The sequence below is a fragment of the Protopterus annectens genome, chromosome 10.part0, assembly GCF_019279795.1.
Source record: "Protopterus annectens isolate FY-2018-M chromosome 10.part0, PAN1.0, whole genome shotgun sequence".
Classification (NCBI taxonomy): Eukaryota; Metazoa; Chordata; order Ceratodontiformes; family Protopteridae; genus Protopterus; species Protopterus annectens.
In genome coordinates, this window is record NC_056744.1 from 1694337391 (window position 1) to 1694354890 (window position 17500).

Below are 17500 nucleotides of genomic sequence, written 5' to 3' on the forward strand. Positions count from 1 at the left end.
GCCAAGCTCCTTGTGGTCCTGCAGAGTGGTGCTAGCAGCAGAGAGACTAAAAGAGTGACTGCTAACCTGATAAAAGTGTTTATTTTCCTGCTACTATCTGGGCGACTGTCCGATCTAGCTAAACTGCAAGTATTTCTGCTTCTTGAACTGTTTTAAACTGTTTAAAGTTGTTTTTGCACTTGCACTTTTAAAGTTTGTCCTGTTTGTTGCATTTACCTGTTGAAGCTACACACTCAAGTGCGCTAGCCTGTATTACATATTTATTGCATTTTCCTGCTGTTTGTTGCAAAAAGAAAAAAAAAATTATCCTTGTTTTCCGTCTTTCCTGACCTAGAGTAGTCAAATACAGGCTTTGCTGTATTCTGGACTTTTGGAAAGTTCCTGTGTTGCCCATTTCCTTTCTTGGATAAAGGGAGACTTCTTTATTCACCAGTGGCAGTGGGGAGCTTGGAGCAGCCTATCTATCCCTGGAGGAGTGTTCCCAGCACAAGAATCTGGTAGTCTATTGGCCATTTTGGGCCAATTTCTAGCTCTTTTAAGTCCCCCTGTATAAAACCCGCTTTAGCGTGGCTTTGCGTGATTTTGCGCATAGCGCAGCTTCGGGCAGCGCTGCTTAATTGGGTTTAAACCATTCTCGGCTTCACAAAGTCTGCTCTTCACTTTTTCCCTTAGAACTGATCTAGTTCTCATAATAAACACCCTATTCCCACTCTAAAGCCCGGCACTTGCTCACTAAAGCAATTATATAAGTCAGCACTAAAAAATTAAAAGCACTACACCCTCACAAACTCCCCTTGAGTACATTGTTCCCTATTGGCCATTTTGTTCAATTATAAAGGAATTCCCAATACTATTCTAGCATGTCCAAAGGTCAGTTGTCAATCTCCTCTCTGGTCCAGCTGGTGAATCTGGGAATCTTGAGGCAGTGTTACAACTGCCACATGTACACAGACAACCCTCTCCTCCTCCCAACAAATTCCAACACATGTGAGAGATGCAACCATATAGCCAAACTGGAGGCTAAGCTCTCTCAACTCTGTACTGGCGTAACCAGTCAGGAGGAGAAGGAAACCACACTCACTACAATTCCAGTCTCACATAGACCTACTACGACAGCAAACCAAACACATAAACACACAAAAACATACTCGGAGGCTCTAAATAAAAATCTGCCTAAGCAGCAGAGACCTCCAAAGCAGACACCGAATCAATCGCTACCCCAAAACAAAACACATGCAACACATAGCTCACAAAGCCAGTGTGCTGAACAGTCACAGCCCTTAAGGTTGAACAACACACCTGATACACTTGTAATAGGTGAATCTATTGTCAGGCACACTGACATCCCGCTCACCAGGATGAACTAGGAGAAGGTCACAGTGAGCTGCCTGTCGGGCGCTAGGATACGCCACATAACACAAGCACTCGGGTCACTCCAAGGCAAGTACAAATATGACTCGGTCATTGTCCATGCTGGTGTGAATGACTTGAGACGTACCTCCCTGGACTACATGAAAAGAGACATAGAGGAGCTCTCTGAGCATGTAGCCCAGGCCGGTATGACCCTGACCTTGAGTAGCATTTTACCCTCACCAAGAATGATGCCACAATATGAAGACAAGATGATCAATTTTGACATTTGGCTTAAGTATTGGTGTCATTCAAAGGGGATCCAATGCCTGTCTGCCTGGGATGACATGCTCGACAAGCCACGATGCTATGCTAGGGACGGCTTGCACCTGTCACCCCTGGGCTTTCGATATTGGCAAAGGCTCTTGCCACCCCCATAGTGCCTTTTTTAGGCAAGGCACAAAAGACAAACCCACCTCCATAGGTATCACAAGGGATAAGAAACTAAGAGTAATGCTACTCAATGCCAGAAGTCTAAACCTCAAAACGCACACACTCAAAACTCTCCTTAGCATGGAGAACATCGATATCTGTGCAGTAACAAGTTCAAGGCTCCTGAGAGCACCCCAGCACTACCAGGTTATACATCATACCATGTTTTTTGGCCCCAAAACTTGGACCGAACCACAAAAGGAGGGGTGAGTATCAATATTCGTCAAAGATACCCACACCTCCAGGTTGGTGGCACAGCATGAAGCATCAGACTATCCATGTGCAACTAACAGTGGGTAAAACTGCCTTCCAGTTTATAGCCTGCTACAAGACCACCCTCCCAAACCCAGGAACCCCACTCGGCCTTCCTGAGAACACTGGAAAATATGAAGGTCTCTCCAAACACCATTATATTGGGTGACTTCAACTACCCTAACATAGACTGGGAGCATTACCCTAGCCCAAAGGTTCCTAGAATTTATAAACTCAAATGCTATGGAACAACTTGTTGCCACTCCCACAAGAGGGGAAAACATACTGGACCTGATCATCACCAACATGGGGACTCTGTGCTCTCAAGACCAGAAGTGTATCCCTCACTGGTAAGATCAGACCTTAAACTAATCTCACTAGATATTCACATCCTGACCCCAGCCCCTACCCAGAAAACCACAGTGAAAAACTACTCTAAAGCAAATTCCACACTCCTCAAAGCCGAGGTGGAATCCTTCAAAGCCCCCGGGCCTGTGGAAAATACGGCCCAGACCACAGAATCCTTTATAAATTCATTCTATGAACACCTTCAGGAATGCATGGATCATGCAATCCCAAATAAAACCAAGACCCAATCCTCCAAAGTTAGGTGTCCTGTCTGGTGGACCCCAGCCATAAACAAACTATATAATAGAAGGAGTAAGCTACTACATGATAGAGCAAAATCCCAAAAAGGGAAGGCAAAAATCCCAAAAAGGGAAGGCATCTCTGATCAGTATTAGCAAAAAACTATGGGCACTCATAAAATCGTCTAAGGCCAGCTTCGAGAGAAAAGTTGCACAGGACACTAAGGATAATCACAAGGCTTTCTTTAGTTATGTTAGGAACCTGGGTGGGAATTCCCAGATATGCTCAGAGTTGGTCCAAAATGACAAAAAATACACCAAACCCACAGACATTGCCAACATCCTAGCTGACAGGTTCAGTGCAAACTTCTCCCCCCCTTTCCCACCAAAAGGGCAAATATCTATCCCAGCAGAGTGCTGCCCCCCTGACATCTCAGATGCTCAGGTACGAGCCGCCCTCTCCAAAGCAAAAATCACAGCATCAGTGGGACCAGACTGTGTCCCGGGCTGCGTCCTACATGAACTCCAAGAAGAACTAAACCCAAACATAAAACTACTGTTCAATCTCAGCCTTACTACAGGATATGCACTCAGAGTGGCGTACAGCAACAGTGGTCCCTCTCCACAAAGGTGGTGCCTCAACGGATCATGGAAACTATCGCCCCATAAGCCTGACTAGCTTGGTCTGCAAAGCTATGGAAAGGATCATCATGGACCTCCTAAAAAAAGATATTGGGGACCTACAGACACTGGATCCTACCCAGTTCGGCTTTAAGGGAAGATCCTGCCTCTTAAACCTGGTCAATTTCTTTGAAACAGTCACCAAGGCCATTGATGAGGGGAAGGTGGTCCACACAGCCTCCCTGCACCTCACAAAAGGGGGCAGCACTCTGCTGGGATAGATATTTGCCCTTTTGGTGCAATACAATACCCCACTCGGGCATTATAGATAAGCTCACCAGCTTAAATATAAATCCCTATGTCACTAGATGGGTTGCAAACTGGCTCAAGGACAGAACCCACATGGTTAGAATTGCTGGAGCCATGTCAGACTCCAAACCAGTTACAAGTGGCATCCCACAAGGCTCTGTCCTGGGACCTCTCCTGTTCGGTAAAATTTCTCGGCGGTACAGGCCAACATGGAAGGACTGTGGCTGACCAAGTTCGCGGATGACTGCAAACTGGGTGCTATAATCGACTATCCAGCCGACACAGGCATCCTTCAAAAGAGCCTCATAGAAACAGGCAACTGGTGCCAGCGCCGTGGCCTCAAGCTAAACGCCAAAAAGTGTATATTCATCCCCTTTGGCAAAAACAAAGTGGTAATCCATTAAGTACGGAAGAAGTAATTAGGGAGCTGGGGACCCAAGTTGATAGCAATCTCTCATTTGACAACCACGTGGCCAAAGTGGTTAGAAAAACATTTTATATAGCCCACCTAATCATGAAGGGATTCACATCTAGATCAGAGAAGGTCATCGTGCCTCTTTACTCATCCCTCATCAGGCCCATAATTGAGTACAATGCCCCTTTTGGGATGTACCTTACCAGACACCTGCAGCAACTGGAAAGACACCAAAAGTACCTCACCAAGAGGATCAAAGGGCTCAAACAGATGCCATATGCAACCCGGTTAAAGAAACTGCAGCTCTACTCAGTGGCATACCGCCTGCTCAGAGGCGATCTGTGCCTGACGTATAAAGCCATGTCCAACTCAGAATTAATGGACATGCTGCACCTCAGAAAATCCAAATCCCATCGAGCTACGCGCTCGAGAGACTTGAACCTCAGCACTGAAATAAATAGGACATGCTGGAGGAACAGATTCATAACCCAGAGGCTCCCTTCACTCTGGAATAAATTCCCAGTCCAGGTTAGGCAGAGTCCCTCATTGACTCTCTTCAAGAGGAATCTTGAGGAGTGGGTGGGAGATAGTAGGTTTACCCCAGGTATCACTTCTGTGTCACTGTAAGACAGAGGCACAGTATACTAACCTCGAAAAAGGGCATAGCAAAATTCGTTTAAAATGGGTGGCGAAAGCCAAACACACTCTGGCTAGGCTTATAAATGCCCTAGGGCAGATAGCCTAGTATGAACCTATGAACCTATATGTATGTATAAATGTGTATGTATGTAATACATATGTTTATATTTGTGTGTACACACACACACACACATATAATACATACACAGATAATTATATATGATCCTAGGCATTGGAGATGTACATGCCAGTCTCATGCCCAGATAAATGGGTAGGATTACATCAGGAATGGCTTTCAGTGTAAACGTTTTGCCAGATCAGATATGCAAACTTGGATACAGATTTCATACCAGATCAGTCAAGGCCTGGGTTAATAATGACTGCCACCAGTACTGTTAGCCAACAGGGTGTTGGTGGACATTGGGCTACTGCTGGCTGAAAGAGAAGAAGAGGGGGAAGGCATGCCCAGAGGCAGGAAGACAGGAGGAAGGTTAGGAGTGTGGTAATGAGAGTAGAAACATTGAATGTTGGCAGTATGCGTGGTATAGGGAGAGAGCTAGCTGATGTGATGGAGAGAAGGAACGTTGATATATTGTGTATGCAAGAGGTCAGATGGAAGGGGAGTAAGGCCACGTATATTGGAGGAGTGTTCAAATTGTTTTACCATGGTGTGGGTGGGAGGAGAAATGAGGTAGGGGTTGTCCTGAAGGAACAGTATATCAAGAGTGTTTTGAAGGTGAATAGAGCATCAGAGTGATGTTTATGAAGCTGGAAATTGATGGTGAGATGATGAATACTGTTAGTGTATGTGCTCTGCAAGTTGGATGTGTGATGGATGGGAGAGAAAATTTTTGGAGTGAGTTTGATGAAGTGTGATCAAGTACCATGTAGTTCTCTCACTGGTAATAGCAATCTAAATATTGTTTTTGTCCAATCTTAAGCAAGTGGTTTTAGTTAACGTATTTAATCTCCTCCTTGCAAATTTGTGACATATATATATATATATATATATATATATATATATATATATATATATAGCATTGGTCAGAATTCTTGAGTTTTGCTGGTTTTGCTGGTTTCCACTGTATGTCTTCTGCTGGTTATTTTTGTCCTTTGATTCTGTTTTTTATTTATTTATGAGATTGGATGGCTAGATTTCAGTTTAAATCCTGCACACTTTTTATTTCTTTATGCAACATTTCACATTGATGAACTGTTTCACCTATCCATCAGAAATTAGGTTCATTAGTGTGTGTTTTCATTTTGGAGTAACTGTGCCAATAATAATTGTTTATAATTAATATGGTCATTATGGACATTTAATGGCGTGACTGACTATAGCAATTAACAGCATAGAAAGAGCAATGCTATGTCACCTGGAGGATTTGTTGCCCACAATTGACAGTTATTTTTAATAAGAAATAAGTTTATTTAAAAAAATACTGAACAAAGATTCCTTTATGTAACAGTACTGGTCATTTAATGATTGTTTTGCATACCAAAGTCAAATGCGTGAAAAGTAAGGGATGATTTATCAAGCAGAATTCTTGTTTATAAGGTTAGCTGGTGGAAGGGAGTAAGAAAAGGGAGGTCAGGGGATGCTAAATAACTGGATGGTCTGTTTTGAATATATTATGTATTGCATTTGCAGGGAACTCTCAAACTTTAATTACCAAAATTTAAAATTTGTATGATGGTGCAACATACTTGAAATATTATGCGCACATTTTTAATAGCAATGAAGTTACAAAGATCATGAAGCACCAAAGAATGTGGTATTAAGTTACAGGATGGGTTTATTTAACACCAATACTTTATTATCCAACTGACACTAACTCGGCTGCCAGAGCCCTGAATCTTGCAGCTAATGATTTGTACATAAGAAAACTGTGTTCTGTTAAGTCTGCATAGTGCAGGGGTAAAAGGGATGGACATTTATAGTTTTCTACTGACTTGAACAGGAAGTTCTTTGCCTGATAGTAAGGCAGGCCTTTATAACATGGCAGTTTTTGTCCAAATTGTGTCTCGTGCTGTGTCTTTTGAAAAGCCTACACAGAAAATATGTAAGATACAAACATGGGCAGGGGTACTTAGTACTTTGAAGCTATCCTTGCTGCTGTTTAAGTAAACTGCTATTTATTACTGAAAAATCAGCATCTATAAAGAAGGGAAGGTGAATCATAATTTGGCTTTGTGGATGCACACAAATATGCTAGTAATGTGACATTAGGTTGGGGGCAGACTGCTGTACTGAGTGATACACAGGAGAGGGGAAACTGTATTATGTCTTGGAATGACTTTTTTAGTATGAATAAAATAAGTTTTGATACTCAACTTTTTATGGTTGTTTTAAGGTAAAAATATTTTTTGATATGATGATAGAATCATTTGATGAATTTTTTTGGCTTCTTATCCTATTGTTGACCTAGGAAGACAGTGAATGAGAGATGGGAACTGTGGAAAGTTGGCAGAATTTGTTTGAGTACTCTACTGCATGTCAGCAGTAGGCGTGGTGCAGTGCCCACCTATGTAGCTGCTGCGAGTGTTCTTCCACAGGCTCGTCTTATTTGGCTGCGCAGCATGCTGGTTTGCATCCCCTCCAAGTGCTTGTGCATGAGAAACCACCTCTCAACTGCTCAGATTTGTGCCTCCTATGTATTTTTTTCTGTTCCTCATAAAATGTGTGGTTTTCTGTCAAAAACATACTTACAGATTTGCGTTTCCGATTTCATATCCTTCATGCAATGCATGTTAATGTAAAACCTGTTATTTTGCTAACTACTTGAGATTCTAAGAGCAATATTTAAATTCTGTTCCTGAGTTGAGGGCTTTATCCCACTATTATATTTGGCTTTGTCCAGCTTTCATGCACTTAGAGGTTGAGAGGTATGTGTGGTAGTGCAGGACTGGGGCGCTGGTCCTTTCTCGAGGCAGTAATTCGGCACCAGAAGAGTCATTGATTTCCTTCCCTTCCCCATTGTTTGGGCGAGCTGACCTTGACCTTTTGTTTTCTTCCCTCCCTGTTTGCAAGGGGGCCCGCAGGATTTTTTGCAGGGGGGTGCAAACCCAGAGTCCCTCCCACGGAGCCCCACCCTCTCCACCCATGGAGCCCCACCCCCATGCAGCCATTACAGGGTCCCATTACTTGGCTATTTCTCTCCAATTGCCATAAACACTTTTCAAAATTCTCAGTGTGCATACTGTCTTATGCTTTACTTCTACAATGATTACAGGTATCTAGATTTAATTAGGAATCCATGATAAGTTTTTTTTACATACCCCATGTACATTGCAACTAACTCAAGGGAACTTTCAGCTGGCAGCCCTTTTGAATTCTCATCAAGAAGGCTTGGCTGTTCAGTTCTCTATACTGGAATAATTTCTCATTCATTGCTAATAATCATTTTTATTTACTTGGGTACTAACAGAGTTTTACTTTTTACCTACCATAAAGACAAGATATTTGTTTTACCTCAAAATACTTCCCCTTGTTTTATTTATTTATTTGTAAGTGACTTAGAAACAACTACTGGGGAATAGTGTTCATTAGCTCAGTATTTTTCATGTAGGACACTAAACTGAGTCCCATGAGCCTGTTCAGATTATACAGATTTAAACAGATTAGTTTATAACACTAGTCTTCTTTGCCTTCCAAGATTAGCTCTCAGTAACACAAGTTGCTGTTTAAATAAAAGCTGGCATTCTGTGCTCTGAATGCACGATGTCGACACGTTATAGCCGTATTTAACTTAAACTGTGTGCATTCACTAAATTATGTATATCTTTTAATTAATACTTAATCAAGCATTTCTTCATAATCCCAACATTGACATAGTTGCAAATCACTTCATCTTTTTATAGATAATTCCAGTAGCCCTAATATATGCACATTATTAATTATTTTTTCAAGATTAGTTTTTCTGAGTGGGCAAGGGAAATTCTGGGTGTTTTCTGATTTTTGTGTGGTTGACCCTTAGTTATATGAAACTGGGTCTGCATTATCACCGATGTGAACAACTTCATCATATGCTCAACTAAAAGCTTTAGACCTTTTTTCTTGACACAGCCATTACAGTATCCTTCCTGTTACTGTGATAAGCAAGAGTAGCCATGCATAAGAAGTGTACATATTTATACATATGATTATGCATGATTATAATATGTACAGATTGTATTAATTCTAATATAAAATAATTTAATTATATTCCTTCTATAATACAGCACCACTTGTTAGACTGTTTTAAATTTATAGTTTTGAATGTTTTTCCAGCAAGCAATGAAACAAAACATATGAGCCAATAATGAAACTGCCCAATTCAAAACATTTCAACCATAAAAGGCCACTTAAACTTTTGTCATTACAATCCATCAATGTCAGTCAGTATGCACAATCTCTGCAGAAGTAAAAGTCATGTGAATAATTCCACATTAACGAGATCTGAAACTAATGAAGAGGTTGTTGCTAGAAAACGACTTTATATTTCAGCATTTCATCAACAATTTCAGTGCCTGCTGCCCTTGAAGAATACATTGCCTATGTTACATTAAAAATGGTAAGCTGGTATATTTGCAATACAGAATGGGTGGTAAGCTGAAAAACAAGTTCATAATTATTAGGCATCTCATCCAAAGGAGGACATAGCCAGGACTGCAGCACTCCACCCCCTTTAAAATACAAATCTACATGCTGTGGGAGTAGAACCTATAGCCCTCTGCATCAAGATGGAAGTAAGCTACCTGCTGTACTACTAACACTGCTTTAAAATTCGATACCACAATAATGATACCATTTGCTAAACAAAACAGTTGCACATTTTAAGCAGACTTAGCATGAGCAGCAGTAAACTTCTCTTCCCTTGAAGCTCACAATTCCTTGAAAATACACTTGAAAATAAATTCCACCTGCTAACTCTAAATATGGCATTTCACTTTCTCTCACTCACCTCAACCTCTGCAAGAAATCTGGACAAAGCCCAACATAAATAGGGACAGATTATAAATATTGCTCTCATGAACTTATAACATTGCTAGAATAACAGGATTTATGTTAGTATGCATTTTATATGATGGACAGAAGGAAGGCTGGTATATTGTGTGTGCAAGAGACCAGATGGAAGGGGAGTAAGGCTAGGTGTATCGGAGGTGGGTTCAAATTGTTTTATCATGGTGTGGATGGGAGGAGAAATGACGTAGGAGTTATCCTGAAGGAACAGTATGCTAAGAGTGTTTTGGAGTTGAAAAGAGTGTCACATAGAGTGATGTTTATGAAGCTGGAAATTGATAGTGTAATGATGAATGTTGTTAGTGCATATGCTCCACAAGTTGGGTGTGCGATGGATGAGAAAGAAAAATTTTAGAGCGAGTTGGATAAAGTGGTGATGACTGTAGCCAAGGGTGAGAGAGTGGTGATTGGAGCAGATTTCAATGGGCATGTTGGTGAAGGGAACAGAAGAGTGGATGACGAAGTGATGGGTAGGTATGGTGTTAAACAAAGGAATGCAGAAGGTCAGATGGTAGTGGATTTTGCGAAAAGGATGGACATAGCTGTGGTGAATACGTATTTTAACAAGAGGGAGGAGCATAGGGTGACATACAAGAGTGGAGGAAGATGCACATAGGTGGATTATATCTTATGTAGAAGGGCCAGTTTGAAGGAGATTGGAGAATGTAAAGTGGTGACCGGGGAAAGTGTAGTTAGGTAGCATAGGATGGTGGTTTGTAGGATGAGGAGGAAGAAGAGGAGGAGTGTGAGGGCAGCACCAAGGATCAAATGGTGGAAATTGAAAAAGGGTAATTGTGAGGTGGAGTTCAGGGATGAGTTAAGACAGGCACTGGGTGGCAGTGAAGAGTTACCAAATAGCTGGGTAACTACAGCAGAGCTAGTAAGGGAGATGGCTAGAAAGGTGCTTGGTATGACATCTGGACAGAGGAAGAACGATAAGGAGACATGGTGGTGGAATGAGGAAGTACAGGAGAGTATACAGAGAAAGAGGTTTGCAAAGAAGAAGTCAGATTGTCAGACAGATGAAGAAAGTAGACAGGAGTATAAGGAGATGAGGTGCATGGCAAAGAGAGATGTGGCGAAGGCTAAGGATAAAGCATATGAAGAGTTGTATGAAAGGTTGGACACTAAGGAGGGAGAAAAGGACCTGTACCGATTGGCTAGACAGAGGGACCGAGCTAGGAAATATGTGCAGCAGGTAAAGGTGATAAAGGATAATGAGGGAAACATACTCACAAATGAGGAGAGTGTGTTGAGGAGATGGGAAGAGTACTTGAGGGGTTGATGAATGAAGAGAATGAGAGGGAGAGAAGTTTGGATGATGTGGGGATAGTGAATCATGAAGTACAATGGATTAGCAAGGAGGAAGTAAGGATAGCTATGTAGAGGATGAAGAATGGAAAGGCTGTTGGTCCAGATGATATACCTGTGGATGCATGGATGTGTTTATGTGAAATGGCAGTGGAGTTTTTAACTAGATTGCTTATGAAATCTTGGAAAGTGAGAGGATGCCTGAGAAATGGAGAAAGTGTTTTGGTGCCGATTTTTTTAAGAATAAGGGTGATCTGCAGATCTGTAGTAACTACAGAGGGATTAAATTGATCAGTCACAGCATGAAGTTATGGGAAAGAGTAGTGGAAGCTAGGTTAAGAAGGGACATGATTAGTGATCAGCAGTATGGCTTCATGCCGGGAAAAAGCACTACAGATGCAATGTTTGCTCTGAGAGTGTTGATGGAGAAGTACAGAGAAGGTCAGAAGGAGTTGCATTGTGTTTTTGTAGACTTAGAGAAAGCATATGACAGGGTGCCTAGATAGGAGTTGTGGTATTGTAAGAGGAAGTCAGTAAGTATGTAAGAGTGGTACAGGATATGTATGAGGGTAGTATGACAGCAGTAAGGTCTGCGGTGGGAGTGACAGATGCATTTAAGGTGGAGGTGGGGTTACATCATGGATCAGCTCTGAGCCCTTTCTTATTTGCAATGGTGATGGACAGGTTGACAGATGAGATCAGACAGGAGTCCCCGTGGACTATGATGTTTGCAGAGGACATTGTGATCTGTAGTGAGAGTAGGGAACAGGTGGAGGAGACCCTGGAGAGAGGGAGATATGCTCTAGAGAGAAGAGGAATGAAGGTCAGCAGGACTAAGACAGAATATATGTGTGTGAATGAGAGGGAGGATAGAGGAATGGTGAGGATGCAAGGAGTAGAGGTGATGAAGGTGGATGAGTTTAAATACTTCAGATCAATAGTTCAGAATAATGGTGAGTGTGGAAGAGAGGTGAAGAAGAGAGTACAGGCAGGATGGAGTGGGTGGAGAAGAGTGTCAGGAGGGATTTGTGACAGACGAGTACCAGTAAGAGTGAAAAGGAAGGTCTACAAGAGGGTAGTGAGACCAGCTATGTTATATGGGTTGGAAACAGTGGCACTGACAAAAAGGCAGGAGTCTGAGCTGGATGTGGCAGAGTTAAAGATGTTAAGATTTGCACTGGGTGTGACGAGGATGGACAGGATTAGGAATATGTATATTAGATGGTCAGCCCAGGTTGGAAGGTTTGGAGACAAAGCCAGAGAGGCAAGATTATGTTGGTTTGAACATGTGCTGAGGAGGGGTGCTGAGTATATTGGGAAAAAGATGCTAAGGATGAAGCTACCAGGTAACAGGAAAAGAGGAAGGCCTAAGATAAGGTTTATGGATTTGGTGAGAGAGGACATGCAGGTGGTTGGTGTGACAGAGCAAGATGCAGAGGACAGGAAAAAATGGAAACAGATGATCCACTGTGGTGACCGAAAGAAGATGATGATGATGTTAGTATGCCTTTTTCTATAGGATATGACATCTAAAACTCAAATGTCTTGTCATTATTTAGCAACTTCAATCCTTTTTAGAAAGAATATGGGGCAAAATATCTGGACATTCTGCAAAAACCTGGACAGCTGAGGGGTATGCTACCTCCTTCTTATACAGACAATATTTGTTTCTTATCCAAAAAAGACCTACTGCCTGACACAACTATCTACTTGGTTCATGGGGAAGACATGATCAAATTAAAAAAATGAACAGCAAGCAAGAAACAAGCTCAAGATAAATTGCTTAAAGGATTCCTGCACAAGTTATGGACCGCACATGATAGATTGGCATTCTGTTTCGTTTACGGGTAAGCCTGCAAAGATGACTGCAAGTCTCCAACAAATGTAATGAGCTTCTGAAAATACTGTAATCCTGTCCTTTTATTACAAATACTGTCATATGCATTTCAATACCCAAGGCTTATACATTATCTAGTTATGTAAATATTCTTGGCATGGCAACAATGGAAAGGCTTTCAATGCTGGTAATTCTTTAACAGTATGCTTATTAAAGCTTACTTGCATCTTACAATCTCCGGCAAGCTTACCTGATGGTCATTAAATCATTGCTACTTAAACAGAGCAACAGGGCACTGTGACAGCATGCATTTTCTGAATAATAAGAAGCATAAATCAACAGTATAAAAATATGACAGAAAACCAGAACATTCTACAAAATCAAGGACAGATGAAAAGCCATGGTCGTACTTGTGGTCTACCTTGGATGGGGGAATACTCTGCACACTTACACTGCATAACTGCTCCTTGCCTTGCTTGGACGCATCCAGAGCCACTACAATGGGGAGTGGGGTGCAACAAGTATGTCACAATTTGAAATGTTTCTGGCTGACAGTGATAGCTCTGACACTCATACCTTTCAACTTCAGAGCAAGAAATATGGACAAAGCCATACATAGAACTAGAAGTGGGACACAGGCCCAAAAATAAGGACAATTTTTAAATATTGCTCTTATTAACTTAGATAATAGAACAGTAGTAGGTCTTGCATTAGTACGAATTTTCTGAAGGGTATGAAATCTGAAACTCAAATGTCTGCCATTATTTTCTAACTTCAATCTTTAATAACTTGCCACTAATTTGCCAGAAAACCACAATTTTATGAAAAACAAACCAAAAATGTGATGCAAAAATATAAAGTTGCCACACAATACAGCTGGGAACCTGTCAAAAAAGGGACACCTTTTTAATATTAACACTGTTAACTTGAGCAGCTAACAAAATAAGAGCATCTACATGCATTTCTAAAATAAAAGTAATAACTGTGATCATTACAGTTCTATATAATTGTAAACCCTCCACGTTTTCTTCCAAAATTGCCATTTTGAGGAGGGATTATTAGAGGAGAGCAACATTTTGAGCCAAAATTGGGGACATAGAGAGGTTTGGATATTCTGAATTCTACAAAGCGATTTGCACATACCTCTCAACCTCTTAATGCAGGAAATCTGAATAAGGCCAAATATATTTGGGGAAACATACAAACACTAATGAAAATTGCTCTTGTATAAACTTAAGACAGTTGATAGAATAACAGGTCTTGCATCAGCATGCATTTTTCTGAAGGTTATGACGTCTGAAACTCAATGTCTGTCATTTAGTGACTTCATTCCTAAATGATTTGCTAGAAAACCACAAATTTTATGAGGAACAAACCAAAAATAAGAAGCAAATATCTATTCATTCTGCAAAAATATGGTGAACTGAGAGGTATAGTTCAACCGGGGCTGTCTGAGTTTGCTACCCCCCCCCCCCCACAAAATCATGGTCTAATGGAGCCTCCCCCCTGCAGCCATTCCAATGTCCCATTCCTTGGTTATTTTGCCCCATTTACCATAAACACTGTAATGTGCATACTGCTTTACTTCTGCGATGTTTTTAGATTTCATTTGAAAGCTTTATTTTGCATTTTACAGCACAAACCCTAATAGATATCTGTTAAACAAAGCAATGCAGTCTCACAATGAAAATAGACTTAGCATCTAAAACTTCTCTGCCCTTGAAACTCACATACATTGAAACAGCATTGAAACCCACATTCAAAGAAAATACATTTTGCCAGTGGCAGATAAAGATTAACTCTGGGCTGTTTTCAAAATCATAGGCCCCTTGAACATAAAACGTACCCATGCTCTTTGATACACCTTCCTGACTGTATTACATTATATTCCTTGTACAATACAGTACAGTTGTTAGAGGGCATTTTAAGTTTATGGTTTTGAACATTTTTCTAGCAAACAATGAAACAAAATGCATACATCAATGACAAAACTGCCCAATTCAGAACATTTCCATCATAAAAAGTCTACTCAACCTTCTATAGTCCACCAGTAGCAGTAAATATGCACAATCTCTGAAGTAGTAAAATCCACATTAAAGAAATCTGTAACTAATAAAGAGGTTGCTGCTAGCAAACAACTTTATATGTCATTGTTTCATCTACAATAAAGTGCCTGTTGCCCTTGAAGAATAAATTCCCTATGTTGCATGCATTAAAAAAATGATAAGCTAGTAATACCGCAATAGGGAATGGATAGCAAACTGATAACAGGTTCATAGTTACTAGGTATCTTTGCCAAAAAGGACTGCAGCATCCACTCCCTTTACAACACAGTACAGTATCAGCAATGCATCTACCTACTGTGGGAGTAGAACCCCACAGCCTTTAGCATCAAAAGCAAGTACACTACCTGTTGTGCTATTAACAATGCAAGCAGACCAGGCATAAGCAGCACTAAACTTTTGTTCCCCTGCAGCTCTCGGCTCCTTGTAAAATCTATTCGACACTCAGCTGTATCTCTGAACTTTGCAGCACAAGAAATCTGGAAAAAGCCAAAATTTATTGGGGGTGGGGGAGAGAAAAGGCCAAAAACCAGGGACACATTTTAAACATTGCTTGTATAATGTTCAAAAGTTGCTAGAATAAAATGCTGCGCTACCACCATACATTTCAGTGCCACGTCTTGAACCCAGGGAACCCTATGCTAAACAATCAGAGCAACTTACCACTATGCCAAATCAGCTGTTTTGTGAAAGAGGAAGACGGAAACTTAAATGGCTACCATTTAGTGAATTCAGTTCTCACCATAGAACAGCTGTCAACCTCTTAGCACAAAACACCTGAACAAAGCCAATAATGGGTGAATACAGCCCCCAAACATTCAATGAATTCAGTCCTCACCATAGCTCTCAACCTCTTAGCAAAAAACACCCGGACAAAGCCAGTAATGGAGGGATATAGCTCCCAAACATATTCAGTTCTTACCATAGCTCTCAACCTTAGCACAAAACCTGGATGAAGCCAATAATGGGGGAATACAGTCCCAGAAATAGGGACAAATTTCAAATATTCATCTTATACACTTAGAAAATTGCTAGAATAAAAGCTTTTGTGTTACCATGCACTTTCTGAAGAATATGAAGTCCGATATTTAAATACGTGTCATTTTTAACATTTGTTAACCAGGAAAGTCTGACTTGGAACAAAAGTTAATTTTTAGCAGAGGCCCAGGGAGAAACTCTCCAGACAGACACGTTTTTGTAAGATGGGAGGAAACAAAAACAGGGAGGGCATACAGACTCCACACAGAAGGTAAGGCACCCCAGCCAAGAATCAAACCAGAGAGCATGTAGCTGTCGGGCAACAATGCTACCGCTGCATCAATGCACTACTGGCTTTGCAAGGACACAAAAAATACAGAAACCACAGATTTTCTGAGGAACTGAACAAGTATGAGGGAAAGTTAAGCTATTAACAAGAAAAAGTACTTTATGCTAAATTCTGAACTTACAAATTATAAGTTCTTTCACTGAATGTCACACATGAAAATATAGTAATAATTGGCATTTTTATTTTTTTACCAATTAATTCATTTTTAATAATCTATGCTTAAAATTCAGATTCACAGAAAAGAGAGAATCTCAATTTCCTCGCCATAGATATAAACGACCTGGACAATATTCTGTTTTATCCAGCCAAAATCAAAAGTAAGTCCCGAAAGCAATAAGTGTAGTCTGTTTTAATAATTTCTTAAGAAAGCTTTCTGTTGGAAATGCCATATATTCTGCTACTACATACATCTAAATGAAACACAGACAAAAAAAAAAAAACAAAAGGTAGGCAAGCCTCATGCAACCTTCTGACCACACCCAACTAGTTTAAATATTCTGTTATTGCACATCGTTTGGAAAAAAAGGCAAATTCCCTAAAGCCTGTGTGTACAGTACTGCACAGAACATATAACATGCTGTAAACCACTAGCAGTATAACTGACTGCAACACAAACATTGACTTGTACTGCTGACACCAAAATGAGCTGCACATGGTTGATCAGCTACATGCCTCACTGTAATAAACATCAATGTGTTGCAGAACAAAGAAAGTTTAACAATGTACATGTCAGAAAATGGCAGCATGTATATGCCAGTGTGTGTGTGGTGTGTGTGTGTGTATTTGAGTCACGAATACATTTCACTGAATCTCATTTTTTTGAATCACAAATCACTGATAAAAATTCAATAAAAACTAATTTGTCTGAAATTGCATTTCATTGAGTCACAATTCTTAGGAAATTGCAGAAGTTTATAAACATTCACTTTCAGTGCAGTTTGCATTTCATGATTCACTGTGGGTATTTTTTTCTCTTATCAATGGTTACACAACCATAGAGTTGGTATATTTAAGTAAAGAGAGAATGGCAACAAACCCCCCCCCCCCCACACACATAGGCAAAGGGCTTTTTAAGAAGATCCATTTGCTCTAATGAAGTGTTCTATAAATGTGACACTGCAAAATGAGTTTTCAATGACTTGTGTTTTCTGTACGCCCATTTCAGTGATTTGTGATTATTCATAGAAGTTAGATTCAGTAAAAATGAACCATGATCATATCATACGCATGCACACACACACACACACACACACACACACACACACACACACACACACACACACACACACACACAC

General features: G+C 40.6%; 1 protein-coding gene across 3 annotated transcripts in view; it reads left to right on the forward strand.

The window, feature by feature from the left end:
- LOC122813914 (zinc-binding protein A33-like) overlaps positions 1-17500 on the forward strand; it is a 425931-nt gene that overhangs the window by 19280 nt on the left and 389151 nt on the right. The window lies entirely within an intron of this gene.